Source organism: Bombina bombina, chromosome 1 (genome assembly GCF_027579735.1).
Source record: "Bombina bombina isolate aBomBom1 chromosome 1, aBomBom1.pri, whole genome shotgun sequence".
Taxonomy (NCBI): Eukaryota; Metazoa; Chordata; class Amphibia; order Anura; family Bombinatoridae; genus Bombina; species Bombina bombina.
In genome coordinates, this window is record NC_069499.1 from 1,307,635,043 (window position 1) to 1,307,659,991 (window position 24,949).

The window sequence follows — 24,949 nt, forward strand, 5'->3', positions numbered from 1 at the left end:
TATCTGAAATTAAACAAAAAAAAAATTAAAAGAAGCTACCAGATGTCTCTAGATTGAAATAAAAATAAAACTGGAAGAGTTAAGTATATGTGACAAGGTGCTGAAGGGCATAGCTCTCACCAGGAGCACGTAAATATACATAGACAGAATAACTACAAGAACCTTTTAAATGTGACATGAGCCTAGAGAACATCAGGAGAGTGCCCTTGACACAAACAAAGCACCACTCTAAATAAGAGCAGAAATAAAGTCAGAGTGAGAGTCCTTATGGGGGCGCTAATTTAAATTAGTGAGTAGACTGTCCATTTTGAATAATATATGCTATTTTCCCAACCCTTACAGAAATAAAGTCTTCAGCCCACTCCATCACAACTTTTCAGTGAGACCTGACCGGGGAGAGGGTTAGCCAGATGGTAGGAGAGTCGGCAAACCAGCAAACTTGTTGGTAGTATGAGAGCGGCTTCTTTCTTGTGGCCGCTTGCAATGATGGGCATTTCCACGCCACTTACCAGCCCCGCATGGACTCTGGAAGTTTTGTGACCTGGAACCTTTATTGCAGGTTTGCTCGCAACTGAGTTCGGCTCATATAAGGGTTTTTGCTGCAATGCCCCATGTCCGTGCAAACGTTGAGCAGGCCCACCAGCTGCGGTTTGGGCATCAAGTTGCCTCAGCTGTTCAGAGGAGTATGGGGTAGGTTTAACTCTGTTATTGTGGTTGGTGAATTCTGAAGCTTTCTCAGCTTCCAGATTAGCTCTGAGTGGAGGCTTCTCTTTGCGTGCAGTTGTATCGCTAGCTGTGTCATCTTTGAGAACCAGGTCCACTGCACTCACCACCCGGTCTCCTCCCTCCAAGAGGCCGCCACCACCCAGCGCAATGACATCCAATGCCTGTTCCCTCCGTACAATAGTGGTCAGAGTTTTCTTTGAAGCTTCCAAGTCTTCATGTTGCGGGCCATTAGTATTAATGTGGGTATCCTTTGATATATAATCCTGGTGAGCACGAAAGCAGTTTTCAGCAAACCTATGCAGCTTTGTAAAATGGTCTTCCAGTAATTCGCATATAGCCTCTTCAAACATATATAGATGCACTGCCATGTTGGTTTGATGCTTGCAATGTGTTGTAGTAGGAATCTCTGTGTTAATGCACCACATCAGAGAAGAGGCTTCAAGTGTAGGGGAAGGCCTCAAATGTTTTAGTCCAGTACTGAGGGCAATTAAGCCGCGTCTTGATCCAAAACCCTATTTCTCAGATCAGGGCACCACCAGCCCAGTTTCTCCACTGTTTTGAATATGGTATTCTCAGTACAGCTGCACTTAAATGATTAGTTTTGGAGAAAGCTTAAGGAGCTGAAGCTCAGTGCAACCAGGAAGATGGCCACTGCCCAAAAGTCCCTGGAGATTGACTATTTTTATAGTGTTATCCCTTGCTTCTCGATGCGGTGTAAAGCCCGCTTCATTAATGTGTACTAATGTCAGTAGGATTCTGTTTATTCTAGAAGCCAGGATTTTTGCAAATAACTTAACATCGACATTAAGCAATGAGATTGGTCTAAAATTAGATGGTGTGGTAGGGGGTTTACCCGGTTTGGGTATCACAGTTATGTGTGCCTCAACCATATTCTGAGGGAAAGGTTTCCCTTCCCCTGTTTCATTAAATAACTGCAGTATATATGGGGTTAAATATCTATAAAATAATGATAGTAATATATGGAGTAACCTTCAGGGCTTGGGCTCTTGCTTACATTTAGCTCTTTAAGTGCTCAAATTAACTCTAATTGGGTGATAGGGGAATCTAGTTCTTTACTTTGTGCAGATGTAAGAGTGGGTACTTTACTTTGTGCAGATGTAAGAGTGGGTAGGGTGCTGTCCTGTAAATATTTTTCTAGGTCTGATTTGTTAAATAGGTGATATGACTCTGGAGCAATGTTGTAAAGTTTTAAATAATATTCTCTAAATTGTTTGACAATTTTTGGGATGGTGTATATGTTTTGTTTTTGGGGAGTAATTAATTTGTAGACAAATTATTTCATTTTCTTTTTTTTGAGGGCTCTGTCTAGGCGTTTTCCTGCCCTGTTTCCTTCGTAAAAGGTTTTTGTTTAAATTTGTGAGAAATAATTTGTTGTTCTTGTGCTAAGTGTTCCTTTAATTAGTTTCTGGTAGCGAGAAGGTCTTTTAAGATCTGGGGGTCACTAGGTGCTTGCTTATGTTGTAGATCTAACTTAGATAATTGTTTAGTTAAGTCTAAGTAGTGTTGGCGTGCTATTTTCTTTTCTTGTGCTTTAAGTTTTATAAATTCACCCCTCATAAAACACTTATTAGTCTTCCATAGGGTGGAGATACTGATATCCGGGGTAGAATTGAGTGTAAAGAACTTTTTCTGTGATTTTGTTAGTGTTTCGGCATGTTTAGAATTTTGTAACAGTGTATCTTCTAATTTCCATATGAATTCAGTGGTTCTAGATTTTGGCCAGTTTAGGTTTAACCCCTTAATGACCAAGGACGTACGCCACACGTCCTCAAAAAAAATACAGTTAATGACCGACGACGTGTGGCGTACGTCCTTGGTCTGGAAAGCAGCTGGAAGTGATCCTGCTCGCTTCCAGCTGCTTTCCGGTTATTGCAGTGATGCCTCGATATGGAGGCATCCTGCAATAACCCCCCTTGGCCATCCGATGCAGAGAGAGACACTCTGTGGCCCTCTCTGCACCGGACATCGGTGACCGGTATCGTTGGTGGGTGGGAGTAAGTCTGGGAGGCGGGTGGGCGGCCATCGATGCGCCGATTGGAGTGGAGGGGGGCGGGATCGGGGGCGGGATGGGCGGGAGCGCGCATGGGAGCGCGTGCGTGCACGGGGGGCGGCGGGCGCGTGCACGGGGCGGGAGCGGGAGGGAACCGCTACACTACAGAAAAATAACTGTAAAAAAGTGAAAAAATAAAAAGTTTTAAAAGCTGTAAATAAACAGCTAAGGGATCTGGAAGGGGTGGGGGGTTGATCTTGGGGGGGGGGGGAAGCTACACTACAGAAAAGGGCATTTTTTTAAAAAAAAAGGCATATTTTTTTACTAAACTGGGTACTGGCAGACAGCTGCCAGTACCCAAGATCGCACCCATTAAGGCAGAGGGGGAGAGTTAGAGAGCTGTTTGGTGGGGGATCAGTGAGGCTGGGAGCTAAGGGGGGATCCTACACAGCAGCATATGTAAATATGCTAAAAAAAAAACCCACAAAAAAAGCCCAAATATAGCTTTTATTTTAGTACTGGCAGAGTTTCTGCCAGTACTTAAGATGGAGGGGACAATTGTGGGGTGGGGGAGGGAAGAGAGCTGTTTGGGAGGGATCAGGGGGTCTCATGTTTCAGGTGGGAGGCTGAGCTCTACACTAAAGCTAAAATTAACCCTGCAAGCTCCCTACAAGCTACATAATTAACCCCTTCACTGCTAGCCATAATACACGTGTGAAATGAAGCGGCATTTGGCGGCCTTCTAATTACCAAAAAGCAACGCCAAAGCCATATATGTCTGCTATTGCTGAACAAAGGGGATCCCAGAGAAGCATTTACAACCATTTGTGCCATAATTGCGCAAGCTGTTTGTAAATGATTTCAGTGAGAAACCTAAAATTGTGAAAAATTTAACGTTTTTTTTAATTTGATCGCATTTGGCGGTGAAATGGTGGCATGAAATATACCAAAATTGGCCTAGATCAATACTTGGGGTTGTCTACTACACTACACTAAAGCTAAAATTATCCCTAAAAGCTCCCTACATGCTCCATAATTAACCCCTTCACTGCTGGGCATAATACACGTGTAGTGCGCAGTGGCATTTAGCAGCCTTCTAATTACTAAAAAGCAACGCCAAAGCCATATATGTCTGCTATTTCTGAACAAAGGCTATCCAAGAGAAGAATTTACAACCATTTAAGCCATAATTGCACAAGCTGTTTGTAAATAATTTCAGTGAGAAACCAAAAGTTTGTGAAAAAAATTAGTAAAAAAGTGAACGATTTTTTGTATTTAATCGCATTTGGCGGTGAAATGGTGGCATGAAATATACCAAAATGGTCCTAGATGAATACTTTGGGATGTCTACTAAAAAAAAATATATACATGTCAATGGATATTCAGAGATTCCTGAAAGATATTAGTGTTCTAATGTAACTAGCGCTAATTTTGAAAAATAATGGTTTGGAAATAGCAAAGTGCTACTTGTATTTATGGCCCTATAACTTACAAAAAAAGCAAAGAACATGTAAACATTGGGTATTTCTAAACTCAGGACAAAATTTAGAAACTATTTAGCATGGGTGTTTTTTGGTGGTTGTAGATGTGTAACAGATTTTGGGGGTCATAGTTAGAAAAAGTGTGTTTTTTTCCATTTTTTCCTCATATTTTATATTTTTTTTTATAGTACATTATAAGATTTGATGAAAATAATGGTATTTTTAGAAAGTCCATTTAATGGCGAGAAAACCGGTATATAATATGTGTGGGTACAGTAAATGAGTAAGAGGAAAATTACAGCTAAACACAAACACCGCAGAAATGTAAAAATAGCCTTGGTCCCAAACGGACAGAAAATGGAAAAGTGCTGCAGAGTGGTCAGACCAGGTAGTCAATCTAATTTGGGAGTTGGAAAGAAATGTTAGGCCTAACTGATTGGTGAAGAAATATTCTAGTCTGCTATAAGGTTTTCTCAGACTCCCATCAAGTGCTTGGTTATTTTGTTTGAAGACTAAATCATTTTTGTTCTTGACTTGTTCTTCTGCCCTTGATGCTAGCAGAGTTTCTGGTTTATGTTTCTTGTCTGACCCTTCTACTAAGTTAATCTATTTGCGAACTGATTTACTGGCTTATGAATATTGGAACTGTAGCCTGTCTTTTGCACTAGTCTCATTCTCCTATTCTGACGCTCTGTTTTGGAAGGCTCTTCTGGTTCCGATCCCTGGCCTGTTAGTGGAGTTTTCTTCTGCTACACTGACTTAGTTCTACAACTCATCTTCTGCTAAACTGGTTCCAGGCAGACAACTAGGAAATCCTTATAGCCAACAGCTCTCTTCAAAGTCATTCTCTTATTTTAACCCCTTTCTGCCATTCGGTCTAGCTCCACATCTTCATACTAGGCACCGAGCTTAGGTATTGTTGCACTTTGTGACAGAAGATCAGTGATGTTGCCTACTTTTTTGACAGCAGTGTTGTGCACTCTGGTTAGGCATGCATGATACAGAATAGGGGCATACATATTTTTTCTAGTGGGTGTATTGATCTATATTATTCTTGTAGCCTTTTCTAATATGTTATGTAACTTTTAAACTGAATCTAAAAACTGCAAAAATGTTAACCGTCTATTCTGTGTTGTGTTTACTAACCTGAAGAACAGACAACATCACTGATCTGTGAATATTCAAAACTTCTGAGACAGAAAGCAAGCATACGTGATCTTCAAGATGGTGGTGCCCAGTATGAAAATGTGGACATCACTGCTTCTGTAAATGGGTAAAATAAGAGAACAATTTTAAATTGAGCTTTCAGCACAGAAGGAAAAACAATAGCATGGTCAGTAGCAACCATTATTTTGAAATTGTGTCTAGCAATTTAAAGTCCCTTTAATATTCTGAATTATCCAGGAAGGATGCAAAGTTCTCTGAGAGCAGTGAAAAAACACTGTAAAATTACAGCAAAAAATGGGCAGAATAAAAATGCCATTACAGATTTTTTTTTACTATGCGTAATGAAATATCGGTTTTATGTCCTATTAAAAATTGCTGGAGAACAGTCTTCTTGAAGGCAAAATAAAGCCCATTACAATTCTTTTCTTGAGTTAAATATTTAGTAAGAATGATTTCTTTTGTCTAAAGCATTGTGTATTCTTTCAACAACTTTACCAATTCATTTCTAAGGGATGTCATTTAGAACATTACCTTATCTGGATGAATAAAATGCAAAAAAGTATAAACAGAAGTCAGTTCTAAAGATAAAGGGTAATTATAACAATATGATACTTTGATCTCTATTTGATGTAAGAGCATGTTCACCTTTAAGGATTTTTCAGTCTAAAATGCCTTGAAGTTGAGAATATTAACATAGAATCGACTTCATCGCATAGCTAACAAAAGGAGCCGTCATGCATAGCACAGTGTGTGCATGAGATAATGACTGCACTAAAAATGAGCAGAATTTCACTCGGAAACCTTTTTTTCCCCTCTTGTTTATACATTTGTACAGGCTTTTCATGCTACTAAAAGATAAAATCATTTTCAAACTTCTGCAAGCTGTAAAATGTAGTCATCGCAGTAAAGCTAGTTAAAAGTTATCTGCCACCCCAAAACTGTTTGCCTCTTTTTACAGTTTACAGAAACAATTAAATATATAGAAAAAGATTACAAGTAGAATGGTATTTAATGTGATACTAAACCCAAGAAGCCTAACTTTTGAATATCGGGCACGTGTTAACGTATTCCCCCATAGAAGTCAATGGTCAAAAAAATTGGAAAAAACCTTACACTGTTATCACACGCAAACCTGATTGCATATTCTCAAGTGCGCTAACCCAAAATGAAAATATGAATATTTCACATTCCAATGTTCTTCACATAGAAGAATATGTTCTATATATTCAGAAATACATATTTCTACATATATCTGATGGTATTTTGGTAAACTATTTATCTATACCTATATATATAGATGATTATATATATGTATAGATATATATTTATATATATATATATATATATATATATAGGAATATCTATCTATAAATACATAGAACATATTCTGCTATGTGCAGAACATTGGAATATGAAATATTTACAGTAAATACATAGTTAAAACCTTTATTAAATATGAATATTGCATAAATATGCTTTTACATGTTTTCCTCTACTTGACTCCAATAGACTTAGATATATGTCTATATGTGTGTACATATGTATTTATGCATTTATACATGTTTATATGGCTGTAAATACATAAATACACATATAAAAACAATGGACACACATATAAACATATATATATACATATTTAGACATGTACTGTATATGTATATATCTCTATGTTAAAGCCCCTTGCAGCCTTTTTTTTTTCTTACACCTGAGACCTCATCTCTTTGAGCCCTTTTAACTTTTTTTGTGCAATTTTCAAAAATATTTTTTATTAGATAGTGTTATTATGATTGTAACTGTATTTCTTAATGTATTTTTTATGTGTTTTGTGCAAATGTTTTGCTTCACGAAACAGTTAACCAGAGCTCTGAGGATGGGGAATCATTCATGCGTAAATCATGATTGCACACACATGTTCGTGTTTACTTTTCAACTTATAATACTTTCAACTACAGATCAGACAAATTTTATTTTCAGAACACACTAACAGCCACCACACCCTCACAGTAATCTCCTCCCCTTTTTTAACCCTCTTTTCCTTACCCTAGCCCATATCCTCATCTTTACACACAGGCATCTCCTCATTCCTTCATTTCCTTTCCTTCACACACTGCTATACCCTCTGTGTTGCCCTTTCTGTCAGCCACATACACATCCCATCAATACCATGATTACCCTCAATTACCTTTATATGTACGTGCAATACTCTCAGTTACCCTCCCCTCCCCTTTCCTCATACAGAGTCCTCATCATCCTCTTTCTCATTCTTTTATCTTTGTTTCTCATACATAGCAGTCTTCTCATCCTTAAACTGCTCGGAGAAACACCTTCTTTACCCTTTCTTGCCCAAATTACTCACACATATGCAGCCTCTTCTTTCTTTTTGTTTTTACTTGTACAACATCCAATGCTTACCTCCTACAGAATTGTCCTCCTTGCCACAACACAGGGCATATTTTTCACACCTTAATACATAATCCCTCCTTGCCATCTCAGCTCACAGTTAACACATTTTAGTCATTGAAGTCAATACAAAAAGCATAATAAAATGTCTTGTTACATGTTTTTTTTTTACTAAAGGAAACATGCATACATTTCTACACATTGCTGTATATGGTGGTACCATTGATTACTTCATAGGTGATGTCATAAAAATATTGCACAATGTAATCTGAGATACCATAGTAATATATTTTTCCACTTATCTGATGTGTCAGATGTCGTCATGGGTTATGTCATTACTGAGGCCATTGATAATATAATAGGTGATATCATCCACAATATCATGTGTGATTTAAAAGTGATGTAATTTATGTATTTTATGATGTCATGCTAAGCACCCAGGGCGTGGGCAGTTTAAGTAAAGAATTTCCTTGCTTTATAACATTTGTTATTTGTGCATGCATATTTTTATATAAATACACATATAAAAAAGATTAAGATCAAACAGCAATTAGTAATTATTAAAATCTATAACTATCAAATAGAGATGTGCATTTGTTTTGTTACAAATGAATGCACCAACAACATTTAAATAAAATTAAAATTCAGCAGTATTCTATGGTTTTCTTTAAATTATCTTTAAGGAGTTAAATAGTTACCTTAAAGGGACAGTATACTATAAAATAGTTTTTCCCTTAATGTGTTTCCAATGACTTTTTTTTACCAGCTGCATAGTATAAAATGTGTGATTTGCTTTTAAAGGTTTATTTTTGTATATTAAATAGCTGATTTTGTGTTTTTAAGCCACAACCTAATAAAATGAGTTGAGCTTGTAGATATAATCTGATCTCATTACTTTATCACATTGTGTACATATACATGCTTCTTTATCTTATATCTGTCCATAGACCAATCATCAATACTTGGAGAGAACAATGGAAAATTAACATTTTATTACCTTATCACTTCTATACCCCATTGGGAGTGTAATTTATTCTGCTAGCTGTGTTTACACTGCTTGGCCTTAAGGCCAAATACTTTCAGGATAGGTGGGGATACCAAAGGCTAAATCAACTATTTAAAATGCCAATATAAGGGTAATGGAAATACATGTTAACAATTTAATACACTCCAGCAGGTAAATTAGATCATTGGAAACAGATTAAAGGGAAGAATATTTTTGAGTAAATTGTCCCTTTAATCTTGCTGAAGAGCCACGCTAACCTCCTCCTCTTCTTCACAGAACTCCAGCCATGCTAGTAGGAGGCTTAGCACAGCAGCTCCCAGGGCCTTCACTAAGGGCCTGATGAATACAAACTCTCCGGCTTGGAGATAAATTTTGCCTAATCTTTAGGGGCAATATACAGTAGGTGTCTCAACTCAGAACCAGAACTCTGCATTGAGAGATAAACACCTCTCAAAAATAAAATTGCTTTTTAAAAAAGATTTAAGGGACTTTGCAGTACTGACAAGACGTATTAGATCTAGCCGTAGCGGAGAGGTTTTAGATCATGAGGTCCTAAAGGAGAAGGTCCTTTAGTGTAGGTCCTCAAAGCCATAGCACTAGAAGAAGAGGAGTGGGTTAGTGTGGATCTCCAGCAAGCTAAAGGTAAGTATAAGCAACAGGTGAACTCTTTCACTGTAGCTTAGGAGCATTTACATTCATGTAACGAAAACCAATGTAAATGATCTACAAATATTCAGTATTCGTTTTGTTTAAAACCAAACAAATATCTAATAGTGTAGCCAGCGAATACTTGGTGAAACTAATTTCCCTAAATATACGAAAGATTTGGACAAATTGAACTTTTCAGGGCAGCACAAATCTACAGTATCAAATTAATCTTAAAGAGACATTAAACATTTCAATTTACTTCTATTATCTATTTTGCTTAAGTCAGTATATACTATTTGTTGAAGAAATAGCAGTGTACATTGGTGAACCAATCACACAAGGCATCTATGTGCAGCAACATATTATTAACAATTTTGTTTTAAATTATTTCATAAATATATATCACAGAGAGAAAGAGAGAAAGAGAGAGAGAGAGAGAGAGAATGAGACAGGAGTGAAAAAAAGCAAGACAAGTGCGCCAAAAGCAAGAGAAGTGCACACACAAGACAGATATTGAAAGAATTTCAACAACTATATAAAATTAGCAAACAATCAGCCAGATTACGAGTTTTGTGTTATGAGTGGCTCGGTAATAACTTGCACGTTATTTCCACCGCTCACCTTTAATAGCGCTGCTATTACAGGTTTGCAAAAAAACGGCGTTTGTGGGCAATATGGCAGCGTTGAGCACACAAATACCAGCGCTGCTTTGAGCTGTTTTGACGTGCTTGTGCACGATTTCCCCATAGACTTCAATGGGGAGAGCCGGCAAAGAAAAAGTCTAACACCTGCAATAACGGAGCGTAAAGCTCTATAACACAGCCCCATTAAAGTCTATGGGGAAAAAAAAATGTATGTTTACACCCTAACCTAAACCCCGAGTCTAAACACCCCTAATCTGCCACCCCCGACATCGCTGACACCTACATTACACTTATTAACTCCTAATCTGCTGCCCCCAACGTCGCCGCGGCCTACATAAATTTATTAACCCCTAATCTGCCACCCCAATGTCGCTGCCGCCTACCTACACTTATTAACCCCTAATCTGCCAACCCCAACTTTGCCACAGGTTAGGTTTTATTTTACAGGTCAATTTGTATTTATTTTAACTAGGCAGACTAGTTATTAAATAGTTATTAACTATTTACTAACTACCTAGTTAAAATAAATACATATTGACCTGTAAAATAAAACCTAACCTGTCTTACAATAAAACCTAACATTACAATAAAATTAAATAAAATAAATTAAAAAAAATACATTTATCTAAATTACAAAAAAATAATAAACAGTAAATTACACAAAATAAAAAAGAAATTATCAAAAATAAAAATGAATTACTCCTAATCTAATAGCCCTATCAAAATAAAAAAGCCCCCCCAAAATAAAAAAACCTAGCCTACACTAAACTGCCAATAGCCCTTAAAAGGGCCTTTTGCATGGCATTGCCCCAAATAATTAAGCTCTTTTACCTGTAAAAAAAATAAAAAAACACCCCCCAACAGTAAAACCCACCACCCACACAACCAACCCCCCCAAATAAAATCCTATCTAAATAAACCTAAGCTCCCCATTGCCCTGAAAAGGGCATTTGGATGGGCATTGCCTTAAAAGGGCATTTAGCTCTTTTACGTTGCCCAAAGTCCCTAATCTAAAAATAAAACCCACCCAATAAACCCTTAATAAAACCTAACACTAACCCCAGAAGATCCACTTACAGTTTTTGAACACCGGACATCCATCCTTATCCAGCCGGGAGAAGTCTTCATCCAAGCGGGCAGAAGTCTTCAACGAAGCCGGGAGAAGTCGTCATCCAAGCGTGCAGAAGTCCTCAACAAAGCTGAGAAAAGTCTTCATCCAAGCGTTCAGAAGTCTTCATCCAGACTGCATCTTCTATCTTCATCCTTCCGACGCGGAGCGGCTCCATCTTCAAGACATACAGCATGGAGCATCCTCTTCATACGGTCCCAGCCGTACACTGAAGGTTCCCTTTAAGGGATGTCATCCAAGATGGCGTCCCTTGAATTCCGATTGGCTGATAGTATTCTATCAGCCAAACGGAATTAAAGTGTAAAAAATCCTATTGGCTGATCCAAATAAAATGGTGCCTACTTTCCTCCAAACCATCTCCTATGTACCAAAAACAAAATAGCAGCCCATATTAAAAAAAATAATGTGTTCCTGTAGCTGCCTCTATAGTACAACCTTTTCCTCCAGCATACAGAATAGCTCATGTAACAGACAGCAAATTATTTTCCTGACAATGCCCAGATTAATATTTATTCCCACTCTTCCTCAAGCATAAAGAATATCTACCTTACTTACTCAATTTATTATGGTGGCAAAGGCAAATTTTTCATAGTGTAAATAATATATGTTTATATATAAAATATTGATGTAACCGAATGGGATGTCACGATGAGGTAACTTTAAAAAAATAAATTATATATATATTAGTAACAATAAACAGTGTGATGCCTCAGGAGTTTGTCAAAGCATGTCAAATTTATGTCAAAATGTATTGTCAAAATCCTCAGGCATCACTGTTTATTGTTTCTTTTCTACTACGAGTGTTTACCCAGGTGGCTTTACCAGGAGGGCGAATTCATACCTGGAATTTTGTGTACATACAGTGAGGGCTAGATTACGAATGATACAATGACTATTGTATGCAAGTGATAAGGGTTTATCGCTGCTCTTTGCGCATTTCAAAAGTAGCACATGTATTACAAGTTTAATTTAACGCATGTCGGGATAGTGTGACTTCCAAGCTCTGGTTAACTGTTACACTTGACTAAGAAGTTGCAGAAATAACATTAAAATGAAATTTAAAAGTACAGTTACACTCATAATAATACTACCTAATTAAAATTATTTTCAAAAATTAAACAACAGTTTTAAACAGTGCTAAAATATGTGTAAAATAATATAAACTAAATTCAAATATGATAATTTTAAAAGGTATTTAATATAAACAAATGAACATCGCAATGAAAACGTGATTTTTACAATATAAAATAGCAGTTGATACTTGCACTTGATAAGCTTTAGCCTGAAACAGCAAACTGCAATCCAAACACAGAGTTACCGGCCGGCAAATCCTCCACAAACCACTATGCGTTTTAACAAGAAATATTATTCACTAGGTGATTTGTCACCTGATGAAAAGGATTTCTCCTTGAAAAGTGTAGTGGTTTGTGGAGGATTTTCCGGCTGGTGACTCTGTGTCAAAGATAAGGTGGTAAAAAAAGGCTGCAAAGGGCTTTAACATAGATATACATACACATGTCTAAATTGTACATATTAATTTATGTTTTTATATGTGTATATATGTATTTACAGACATATAAATATATACACACGCATGTAAACACATAAATAGGTATATAGACATTTTTAGACTTTAGTTTATATGAAAGGCATATCTCATCTCTCTGGAACTTCCAGATCCCGGCCTTTTCTTGAAGAATTCAGTGATTTCAGCCCCTGTAAAGTCTGCACTATAATTTCTCTCCAAACTAGAGAATCTTTGCTTATTGAGCCCATAGAAAGTAATACAGTTCTCTGGGAAACTGAAGCTGAGAATTTTGAGGTTTTATTCTAAATACAAGAAATACAAAGTACAATGTAATTTGCAAAAGATACACATAAATATACAAAATATGTAAAGTAATATAAAATACAAACATAAAGTGTAAATGCAGCAGAACTGTCATGTCATGTGGTGCTATATTGCACTGTGTTTATCTAGTCTTCACATACAAAAATGCAGGGGACGCCCTATGGAGAAGTATAGGAAAATCTGCCTTCTAGAATTTCACTAGGAATCTCACAGGGCTTGAGAATCATTTTGGATTATCTAACCTGAGCGGAGAGATTTATATCATCAAGCCTCAAGAAAGATAGTAGAATAGATTACCCAAGAAAAAAGTATACATGGTTATTTTGTTTATTATGGTAGAAGGAGTAATAGAGCAAGAAAGAGAGGGATAAATATAGTAAAAGAGAGTGCAAGGAGTGTGGGTAAGACATGAGGAAAGATGATTCTGAGAAGGAATAAATCAGTGGAGGGGGGAGAAGAGAAATCACTATTGTACTTCCAGGACTAAAAAGAAAGACAGACCCAAGAAATGTATTAAAATATAAATGTATTGGCTAAGGTACCTATAGTTCTAAGAAATCAGAAACAGATGAGATAAATGAACCATAACTACACATCTGCACACTCCAGAAATACTTCCCTTGGTGTCTGTGGTCTTTCTGGAGCCTGAATATGGAGGGTAAATCAATTAATTGATTAGTAAAACATAGCAAAAATAATTACTGAAATTTCCTTCTTTTTAATTTACCTTTTTACAATTGCAATCTAGAAATATTCACATGTGAGTTATACCTTATCATTTTATGCATCACAGATACATATTTCTATATTCAATGCAGACAGTTTGTAAGCAACCAACAACAGGGTTCTGCAAGTACATCATAAAAATGTCCTCTGCCAAATGTCATCATGACATCTAGATACAGGTCAATCAGAAAACACAGGCTGCACCTTTATATAATTTAGAAACAGAAGCTGAACCTGCAGAGTGAGCTTAGACGATTAAGGAAGTGCTGGCTACCATCTTAAAAAAAAGTTATGTTCTATTTAATAAACTATCTCTTATAAAGCTCCAAGTATGCCTCTCTAGTCCTAGTCTCTTGTTATAAACCCAAATTATTATATAATTAATATATTTTATTGGTAATAAGAACATATGACAAAATATTTAACATTTGTTATAGGTATATTGAGTAATAAATGTAATGTATGTTTGATAAAATTAACGGTTGTGAAACCAAAATAAGTCTGTTAAATAAACATAATAATGTTACCTCATGTAAGCATATCTTTATTGAAGAAGTAATGTAATAACAATGTGATCCATTCATACTAATCCAGATATTAGCAAAGATATGATAGCATTACATGTACTGTATAAATGGACATTGAAAATGTAAACACTGACATGAATTTTAGATATCATCTATCTAAGTGTCCTTATACTTGATTTCTGTTTTATTCAGTAGAGTAAATATGACATATATCTGTATATTACACAAACGAATATAATAATTTAAAATTATTGAAATGAAACAGGAAGTGAACATATTTTGAATAGTGATAAAGAATAAAAAAAAATCTATATTATTTTATAAAAAAGATACTCTATTAAGCTTTTACTTTTCTATGTATAAAGGGCTCAATATACAGTATCTTGAAATAACTTATCACTTAAAATTACCTGCCTCTAAGGAGCTTTCTGTCAGATGTTCTGGTTCATTCTCATAATCAGGGGCTAGAGGAACCTTCCCCAAATTGCACTGTGAATTGTAAAGGTAACAGTATGTTAAAATTATTAATGAAACCATGATATACCAATAGGTCTGGTTAGATTATGTATTACTGTCATGTCCAAAAAGCCTGAAGTAATTTCTAGAAGTAGATTATATCAGATCATGTAGTGTGGATGTGAGGATACATTCAATAGTGTACATACTTCATGATATTGAATGGATTTGTTCTGTACTAACTGATGTTTGTACTTAGAATGTGGTCTTTTAATAGCACAAAAAATGTTACAAAAAAGTAATTTCCATTTTGGAGAGATACCTAGCTAGGTATCCAACAACTGCAAAACAATATGAAATAAAAGCCAAAGCAGTTTCAGAATTTTAATTCTATATTTAATGTTGATGCTGGAATGTTAATATTACTGGTTCATAAACTTCAGAAATGGTTTCATCTTTATAACAGGTGTACTAAGCTAAGACATCATAATAGATTTGCAAGGACAGAGCTTTAAGAGGATGCCGTTAATCTATAACTGTCTCTCTTGAAAAGCCAAAAGAAATCCATCTCCTTTTCACTGGTGATCTCTGATTAGTGGTATCTCATTCCTACCACTACTTGACAACATTTTTAAGTGATCAATCTTGTTAATACCCTGATTTAAGTTTAGCTAATTATTTTAGAACACTGTACAGCATCTGAATTTCCAAAATGTTAGCTGATAGAAAATAGCTATACATGCCTTGCACTGTATCATCTAAATCAGTCAGTTTAATTCTTAGAAATTATATAGATTGAAAAATTAGTGAAAGAAAGAAATCTTACTGACAGATTAACTCTTATATAATTAATTTTCAATAAAGCCCTTATAGGCTGAATGCATGTAGAGCTAATAGATTGATGTGCACACACTCTAAGGTAGAGTAAGGTTTCTCTGAATTAGCTCATCTATTGAAAGCATGCAATTACTATCTAACTGAAATACACAAGCTTAAATTAAATAGGATGTAAAATCATTCTACATTTAGGGCTAGATTACAAGTGGAGCGCTAAATTATCTCGCACCCGCAAATGGGCAAATTTGCCTGTTTGGGGGCGTGTGATAATTAATCAGCAATTACAAGTGGCTTATTGCTACCCTGAGATCGCAGTAGCATTTAGCGCTTATAAAATTAACCAAAGAACAGATCTATGGTTAATTTTATAAATGTGCCCCAAATGCCCCCAAAATACAGTCTAGCATATTTTATTAAAAAATAAAGATAATAGCATCTTTATTTTTTAATAAAATTACTGCACTAGGCAGTATTTTGTGAGTAAAGTTGGTGGGAGTGGGTTATTAGAAAAGAAAATGGCACTGAAAAGTGCCTATTCCCTGCGATCTATGGAAACTCTGTGTTCCCTTTAAATTTATATGTATATCCTTATATACATATATATGTATGTGTATGCATTTGTATTTATACATATTAACACATAAATATATATCCTTATATACATATATATGTATGCGTATGTATTTGTATTTATACATATTAACACATAAATATATATGTACAGGGAGTGCAGAATTATTAGGCAAGTTGTATTTTTGAGGATTAATTTTATTATTGAACAACAACCATGTTCTCAATGAACCCAAAAAACTCATTAATATCAAAGCTGAATAGTTTTGGAAGTAGTTTTTAGTTTGTTTTTAGTTATAGCTATTTTAGGGGGATATCTGTGTGTGCAGGTGACTAATACTGTGCATAATTATTAGGCAACTTAACAAAAACCAAATTTATAGCCATTTCAATTATTTATTTTTACCAGTGAAACCAATATAACATCTCAACATTCACAAATATAAATTTCTGACATTCAAAAACAAAACAAAAACAAATCAGTGACCAATATAGCCACCTTTCTTTGCAAGGACACTCAAAAGCCTGCCATCCATGGATTCTGTCAGTGTTTTGATCTGTTCACCATCAACATTGCGTGCAGCAGCAACCACAGCCTCCCAGACACTGTTCAGAGCGGTGTACTGTTTTCCCTCCTTGTAAATCTCACATTTGATGATGGAGCACAGGTTCTCAATGGGGTTCAGATCAGGTGAACAAGGAGGCCATGTCATTAGATTTTCTTCTTTTATACCCTTTCTTGCCAGCCACGCTGTGGAGTACTTGGACGCGTGTGATGGAGCATTGTCCTGCATGAAAATCATGTTTTTCTTGAAGGATGCAGACTTCTTCCTGTACCACTGCTTGAAGAAGGTGTCTTCTAGAAACTGGCAGTAGGACTGGGAGTTGAGCTTGACTCCATCCTCAACCCGAAAAGGCCCCACAAGCTCATCTTTGATGATACCAGCCCAAACCAGTACTCCACCTCCACCTTGCTGGCGTCTGAGTCGGACTGCAGCTCTCTGCCCTTTACCAATCCAGCCACGGGACCATCCATCTGGCCCATCAAGACTCACTCTCATTTCATCAGTCCATAAAACCTTAGAAAAATCAGTCTTGAGATATTTCTTGGCCCAGTCTTGACGTTTCAGCTTGTGTGTCTTGTTCAGTGGTGGTCGTCTTTCAGCCTTTCTTACCTTGGCCATGTCTCTGAGTATTGCAAACCTTGTGCTTTTGGGCACTCCAGTGATGTTGCAGCTCTGAAATATGGCCAAACTGGTGGCAAGTGGCATCTTGGCAGCTGCACGCTTGACTTTTCTCAGTTCATGGGCAGTTATTTTGCGCCTTGGTTTTTCCACACGCTTCTTGCGACCCTGTTGACTATTTTGAATGAAACGCTTGATTGTTCGATGATCACGCTTCAGAAGCTTTGCAATTTTAAGAGTGCTGCATCCCTCTGCAAGATATCTCACTATTTTTGACTTTTCTGAGCCTGTCAAGTCCTTCTTTTGACCCATTTTGCCAAAGGAAAGGAAGTTGCCTAATAATTATGCACACCTGATATAGGGTGTTGATGTCATTAGACCACACCCCTTCTCATTACAGAGATGCACATCACCTAATATTCTTAATTGGTAGTAGGCTTTCGAGCCTATACAGCTTGGAGTAAGACAACATGCATAAAGAGGATGATGTGGTCAAAATACTAATTTGCCTAATAATTCTGCACACAGTGTATATCCTTATATACATATATATGTATGCGTATGTATTTGTATTTATACATATTAACACATAAATATATATGTATATGCTTATATACATATATATGTATGCGTATGTATTTGTATTTATACATATGAACATAAATATATATGTATATAATCATATACATATATATTTAAGATTGCTGCCATTGCTGCGCTACTAACTGCCTTTGCTGAGCTGAAATTCTGATGCTGTCTCCGACGGCAACAGAGCGATGCTCCCATTGGAACCCATGGAAGCGCATTCTAGTGAGCGTAATACTACCCAGCAATGCGAACACAAGTCGCATTCACATTGCTGCGGGTTTGTAATACCAGCGCACATTAGTGTGCGCTGGTATTACAAAGTGGAGCACTAATATCGGTTTCTTGAAAGTGATATTTAGCGCTTCAACTGTAATCTGCCCCTTCATTTTTCAAATGCAGAGTCTTGGAGAAGTCCATGAAAAAATTATTGTTTCCTTTCAAATAACTTTTCTCTTTTTTTACTAAGACCCAGTTAGGTAATATATATATATATATTATCTAACGCCTAGATTATGAGTTTTTCTCGGTAAGGCTGTGCGGGGCTAAAGAGCCTTTTTTTCTTACCGCTCACTTAAGCCAACGCTGGTATTACAAGTTTTTTTCAAGCCTGCGTTAACCTCAGAAAAGTGAGCGTTGAGCAAAATTTAGCTCCACATCTTACTGTAATACCAGGGTTGCTTACGGTAGCGGTAAACTGACAAAACGTGCTCGTGCACGATTTCCCCATAGGAAACAATGGGGCTGAGCTGGCTGAAAAAACCCTAACACCTGCAAAAAAGCAGCATTCAGCTCATAACGCAGCCCCATTGTTTCCTATGGGGAAATTAATTTTAAGTCTGCACCTAACACCTTAACATGAACCCCGAGTCTAAACACCCCTAGTCTTACACTTATTAACCCCTAATCTGCCGCCCCCACTATCGCTGACACCTACATTATATTATTAACCCCTAATCTGCCGCTCCGGACACCGCCCCAACCTACATTATACTTATGAACCCCTAATCTACTGCACCCAACATCGCCGACACCCACATTATAGTTATTATCCCCTAATCTGCCCCCCCAACGTCGCCGCAACTATATTAAATTTAATAACCCCTAATCTGCCGCCGCCAATGTCGCCGCCACTATAATAAATTTATTAACCCCTAAACCTAAGTCTAACCCTAACCCTAACTACCCCCTAACTTAAATATAATTTAAATACATCTAAATAAATTTACTACAATTAAATAAATTATTCCTATTTAAAACTAAATACTTACCTATAAAATAAACCCTAAGCTAGCTACAATATAACTAATAGTTACATTGTAGCTAGCTTAGGATTTATATTTATTTTACAGGCAACTTTGTATTTATTTTAACTAGGTACAATAGTTATTAAATAGTTATTAACTATTTAATAATTACCTATCTAAAATAAGTGCAAAAGTACCTGTAAAATAAACCCTAACCTAAGTTACAATTACACCTAACACTACACTATAATTAAACTAATTAACTAAACTACCTACAATTAATTACAATTAAATTATATGAACTAAATTCCGAAAACCCCCCACTAAATTACAGAAAATAAAAAAAGAATTACAAGAATTTTAAACTAATTACACCTAATCTAATCCCCCTAATAAAATAAAAAAGCCCCCCAAAATAATAAAATTCCCTGCCCTATACTGAATTAAAAATGCCCCAAAGTAATCAGCTCTTTCACCTGTAAAAAAAAATACCATACCCCCCAACTTTAAAACCCACCACCCACACACCCAACCCTACTCTAAAACCCACCCAATCCCCCCTTAAAAAACCTAATACTACCCCCTTGAAGATCACCCTACCTTGAGACGTCTTCACCCAGCAGGGCACAAGTGGTCCTCCAGAGGGTCCAAAGTCTTCATCCTATACAGCAAGAAGAGGACATCCAGACTGGCAGAAGGCTTCATCCAGACGGCATCTTCTATCTTCATTCTTCCGGAGCGGAGCGGGTCCATCTTCAAGACATCCGACGCGGAGCATCCTCTTCATCCAACGGTCGACGACCGTCCTTCAAGATGGCGTCCCTTGAATTCCGATTGGCTGATAGAATCCTATCAGCCAATTGGAATTAAGGTAGGAAAAATCCTATTGGCTGATGCAATCAGCCAATATTATTGAAGTTCAATCCGATTGGCTGATCCAATCAGCCAATAGGATTGAGCTCGCATTCTATTGTCTGTTCCAATCAGCCAGTAGAATGCAAGGTCAATCCTATTGGCTGATTGCATTTTTCCTACCTTAATTCCTATTGTCTGATAGGATTCTATTAGCCAATCGGAATTCAAGGGACGATCTTGGATGACATGAATTAAAGGACCAGTCATTCAGTCGTCGGCCGTCGGATGAAGAGGATGCTCCGCGTCGGATGTCTTGAAGATGGAGCCGCTCTGCTCCGGAAGGATGAAGATAGAAGATGCCGCCTGGATGAAGCCTTCTGCCGGTCTGGAGGTCCTCTTCTAGCCGGATAGAATGAAGACTTTGGACCCTCTGGAGGACCACTTGTGCCCGGCTGGGTGATGACATCTCAAGTTAGGGTGATCTTCAAGGGGGTAGTGATAGGTTTTTTTAAGGGGGGATTGGGTGGGTTTTAGAGTAGGGTTGGGTGTGTGGGTGGTGGGTTTTAATGTTGGGGGGGTATTGTATTTGTTTTACAGGTGAAAGAGCTGATTACTTTGGGGCAATGACCCGCAAAAGGCCCTTTTAAGGGCTATTTGTAATTTAGTATAGGGTAGGGAATTTTATTATTTTGGGGGGCTTTTTTATTTTATTAGGGGGATTAGATTAGGTGTAATTAGTTTAAAATTCTTGTAATTCTTTTTTTATTTTCTGTAATGTAGTGTGTTTTTTTTGTTTTTGTAATTTACATTTAATTGTAATTAATTTTAGGTAGTTTAGGTAATTAGTTTCATTATAGTGTAGTGTTAGGTGTAATTGTAACTTAGGTTAGGGTTTATTTTACAGGTACTTTTGTACTTATTTTAGCTAGGTAGTTATTAAATAGTTAATACCTATTTATTAACTATTGTACCTAGTTAAAATAAATACAAAGTTCCCTGTAAAATAAAAATAAACCCTAAGATGGCTTCAATGTAATTATTAATTATATTGTAGCTATCTTAGGGTTCATTTTATAGGTAAGTATTTAGTTTTAAATAGGATTAATTTATTTAATTGTAGTAATTTAATTTAGTTTTATTTAAATTATATTTAAGTTAGGAGGGGTTAGATTTAGATTTAGGGGTTAATAAATTTAATATAGTAGCGGCGACATTGGGGGCGGCAGAATAAAGGTTAATAAATGTAGGTAGGTGTCGGCGATGTTAGGGACCTCAGATTAGGGGTTAATAAAATTTAACTAGTGTTTGCGAGGCGGGAGTGCGACAGTTTAGGGGTTAATATATTTATTAAAGTGGCGGCGATGTCCGATCGGCAGATTAGGGGTTAAACATTTTAGTTAAGTGTTTCCGATGTGGGGGGGGGGGGGCTCGGTTTAGGGGTTAATAGGTAGTTTATGGGTGTTACTGTACTTTTAGCACTTTAGTCAAGAGTTTTATGTTACGGCGTTAGCCCATAAAACTCTTAACTACTGACTTTTAAATGCGGTAGGAGTCTTGCCAGAAGACTACCGCTCACTTTTTTAGTAATCTAGCCGTAAGTATGGAATTATTGGATTAATACCTCCCAATTATGGGCTAGATTACAAGTGGCGCACTAAGCAATTTCACGACCGTGCTTACATAAATATTAATTTTTTTTTGTATAAGGGTTAAAAGGTTTATGGTAAACAATAAGGTATTTGACTGGAAAGGGCTATAATGTATATCCTAGTATGTATATATTTATATATATGTATACTTGTATAAATATACTGTATATATTTATATATATACAGTATATATATATATATATATATATACAGTATACAGTATATATATATATATATATATATATATATATATTACAAACCCTGAGAGTGCATATCCTTTTTATATATATATATATATATATATATATATAATGGAGCAGAAAAAGCGCACTCTCACTTAAAGGGCATCCACCAGGGTGCAGGCAAAAAATTGTATACTCACTGGGTTTTTGAAAACGGTGCTTTATTTAGCACAAAAAAATGTGATGTTTCGGTGATCAATCACCCCTTCATAAAGCACCTTTTTCAAAAACCCAGGGAGTGCAAGCTTCTTCTCTTCTCTCTCTCTCTCTCTCACTCTCTCTCACTCTCTCTCTCTCTCTCTCTCTCTCTCTATATATATATATATATATATATATTTAAGGATGGGTGAATGTTTTGCAACATTCGAAAAATGAAACGTATTTTAACACATTTGTTTGTTCGTTTGTACAGCCTTCTAACATTTGTTTAATGTATTCTAATTATGCAATATTCAAATTCGAAAAATTTGAATTTATATATTTGTAATAGTATTTCTAATGCTTTCTTTAAATGTAATATTCATATTTAGTGATGTCGCGAACCTAAAAATTTAGGTTCGCGAACAGTGGACTCGAACTTCCGCAAATGTTTGCGAACCGGCGAACCGGGCGAACCGCCATTGACTTCAATAGGCAGGCGAACTTTAAAACCCACAGTGATGGAAAAGTTGTTTCAAGGGGACTAACACCTGGACTGTGGCATGCCAGAGGGGGATCCATGGCAAAACTCCCACGGAAAATTACATAGTTGATGCAAAGTCTGGTTTTAACCCATAAAGGGCCTAAATCACCTAACATTTCTAAATTGTTTGGAATAACGTGCTTTAAAACATCAAATGATGTTGTATCGATCAGGTAGTGTAAGGGTTACGCCCGCTTCACAGTGACAGACCAAACTCCCCGTGTAACGCACCGCAAACAACCGCAAACAGTCCATTTGCACAACCACGAGATAGATAGATTTGATAGATAGATACATTGAGGGCAACTTCAATTAAATTACACTAGCAGACTGATGTTTCACAGTCAAAAAATATATTTTTTTAAATATTTACACTACTGTTATAACAAATATGATTGGTGGCACTAGTTGGCAAGTGGGCCTGGCACACACGCTGGGGGGAAGGCAACTGCAATTAGATTACACTGGATGACTGATGTTTCTCTGTCAAAAAAAGTTTTTATTTTAAATATTTACAATACTGTTATAACAAATATGATTGGTGGCACTAGTTGGCAAGTGGGCCTGGCACACACGCTGGCAGGCAGGCAACTGCAGTTAGATTACACTAGATGACTGATGTTTCTCAGTCAAAAAAGTTTTTATTTTAAATATTTACAATACTGTTGTAACAAATATGATTGGTGGCACTAGTTGGCAAGTGGTCATGGCACACATGCTGGCAGGCAGGCAGGCAACTGCAATTCAATTGAACTAGCAGACTGATGATTCACAGTCAAAAAAGTTTTTATTTAAAATATTTACACTACTGTTATAACAAATATGATTTGTGGCACTAGTTGGAAAGTGGGCCTGGCACACACGCTGGCAGACAGGCAACTGCAATTAAATAGCAATAGCAGACTGATGTAAAAGTTTTTTTTTAAAAAAGTTACACTAATGTTACAACAGATAGGAGTGATGGCACTCAGGATAGAAGTAGGCACAGTATGTGCTGGCAGCCTGACACACAGGCTCGCACTAGTGGCAGGCTGGCCTGGCAACTAAAATTAAATAACACTAGAAGACTGATGTAAAAGTTTTTTTTTTACAACATTTAAACTAATGTTACACCAGATAGGAGTGGTTGACTGGCACTGAGGATGGAAGTAGGCACAGTATATGCTGGTAGCCTGACACACAGGCTGGCACTAATGGCAGCCAGGCTGGCCTGGCAACTAAAATTAAATAACACTAGAAGAGGACTGATGTAAAAAAAAAAAAATTAAAAAATTTACACTAATGTTACACGAGAAAAAAGAGCTATTAATCACACTAAATGATGTGGGCCAGACACACAGGCCGGATGGAAAATGAAATTAGATTACACTAGCAAAATTATTTAAAAGTTTTTTTTTTTAAATTTACAATAATGTTAAGCAGATATGAGTGGTGGTTGGCACAGCAATTAACCACAGTATATGCTCTGTAAGCCAGACACACAGGCCTGATAGAAAATGAAATTAGATTACACTAGCAAAATGATTTAAAAGTTTTGTTGTTTAAATTTACACTAATGTTAAGCAGATATGAGTGGTGGCTGGCACATAGCAATTAACCACAGTATATGTTGTGTGAGCCAGAGACACAGGCCTGATAGAAAATTAAATTAGATTACACTAGCAAAATGATTTAAAAGTTTTGTTGGTTAAATTTACACTAATGTTAAGCAGATATCAGTGTTAGCACTAATCACAGTATATGCTGTGAGACTCACACACAGGCTGAAAGCCAGGCAAATGCAAATAAAATTACAAATAAAAAAAAAAATGACTGAAGTTATAGCCCTAAAAAGGGCTTTTTGGGGTGCTGTCCTTACAGCAGAGATTAGATGAGTCCTTCAGGACTGTAGTGGACACTAAATATACTAGCCTAGCTATCTATTTCCCTATAATGTCAGCAGCAGCAACACTAAAGCTCCTCTCACTAAGAAAGCAAGATCGTAATGATTCTAAAATGGCTGCTGCCAAGTAGCTGGGAGGGTCTGTGAGGGAGTGTCTGCTGCTGATTGGCTCAAATGTGTCAGAAGGCTGTGAGATACAGGGTCAGTTTCCTCAATGATGACACATAGGGGGCGGATCGAACATCACATATGTTCGCCCGCATCGACGAACGCGAACAAGCTATGTTCGCCGGGAACTGTTCTCCGGCGAACAGTTTGCAACATCACTATTCATATTCTGCAATATTCGAATTAGAAAAATTTTAATTTATATATTTGTAATAGTATTTCTAATGCTTTCTTTAAATGTAATATTTGAATTATGCAATATTCGAAATGGAAAA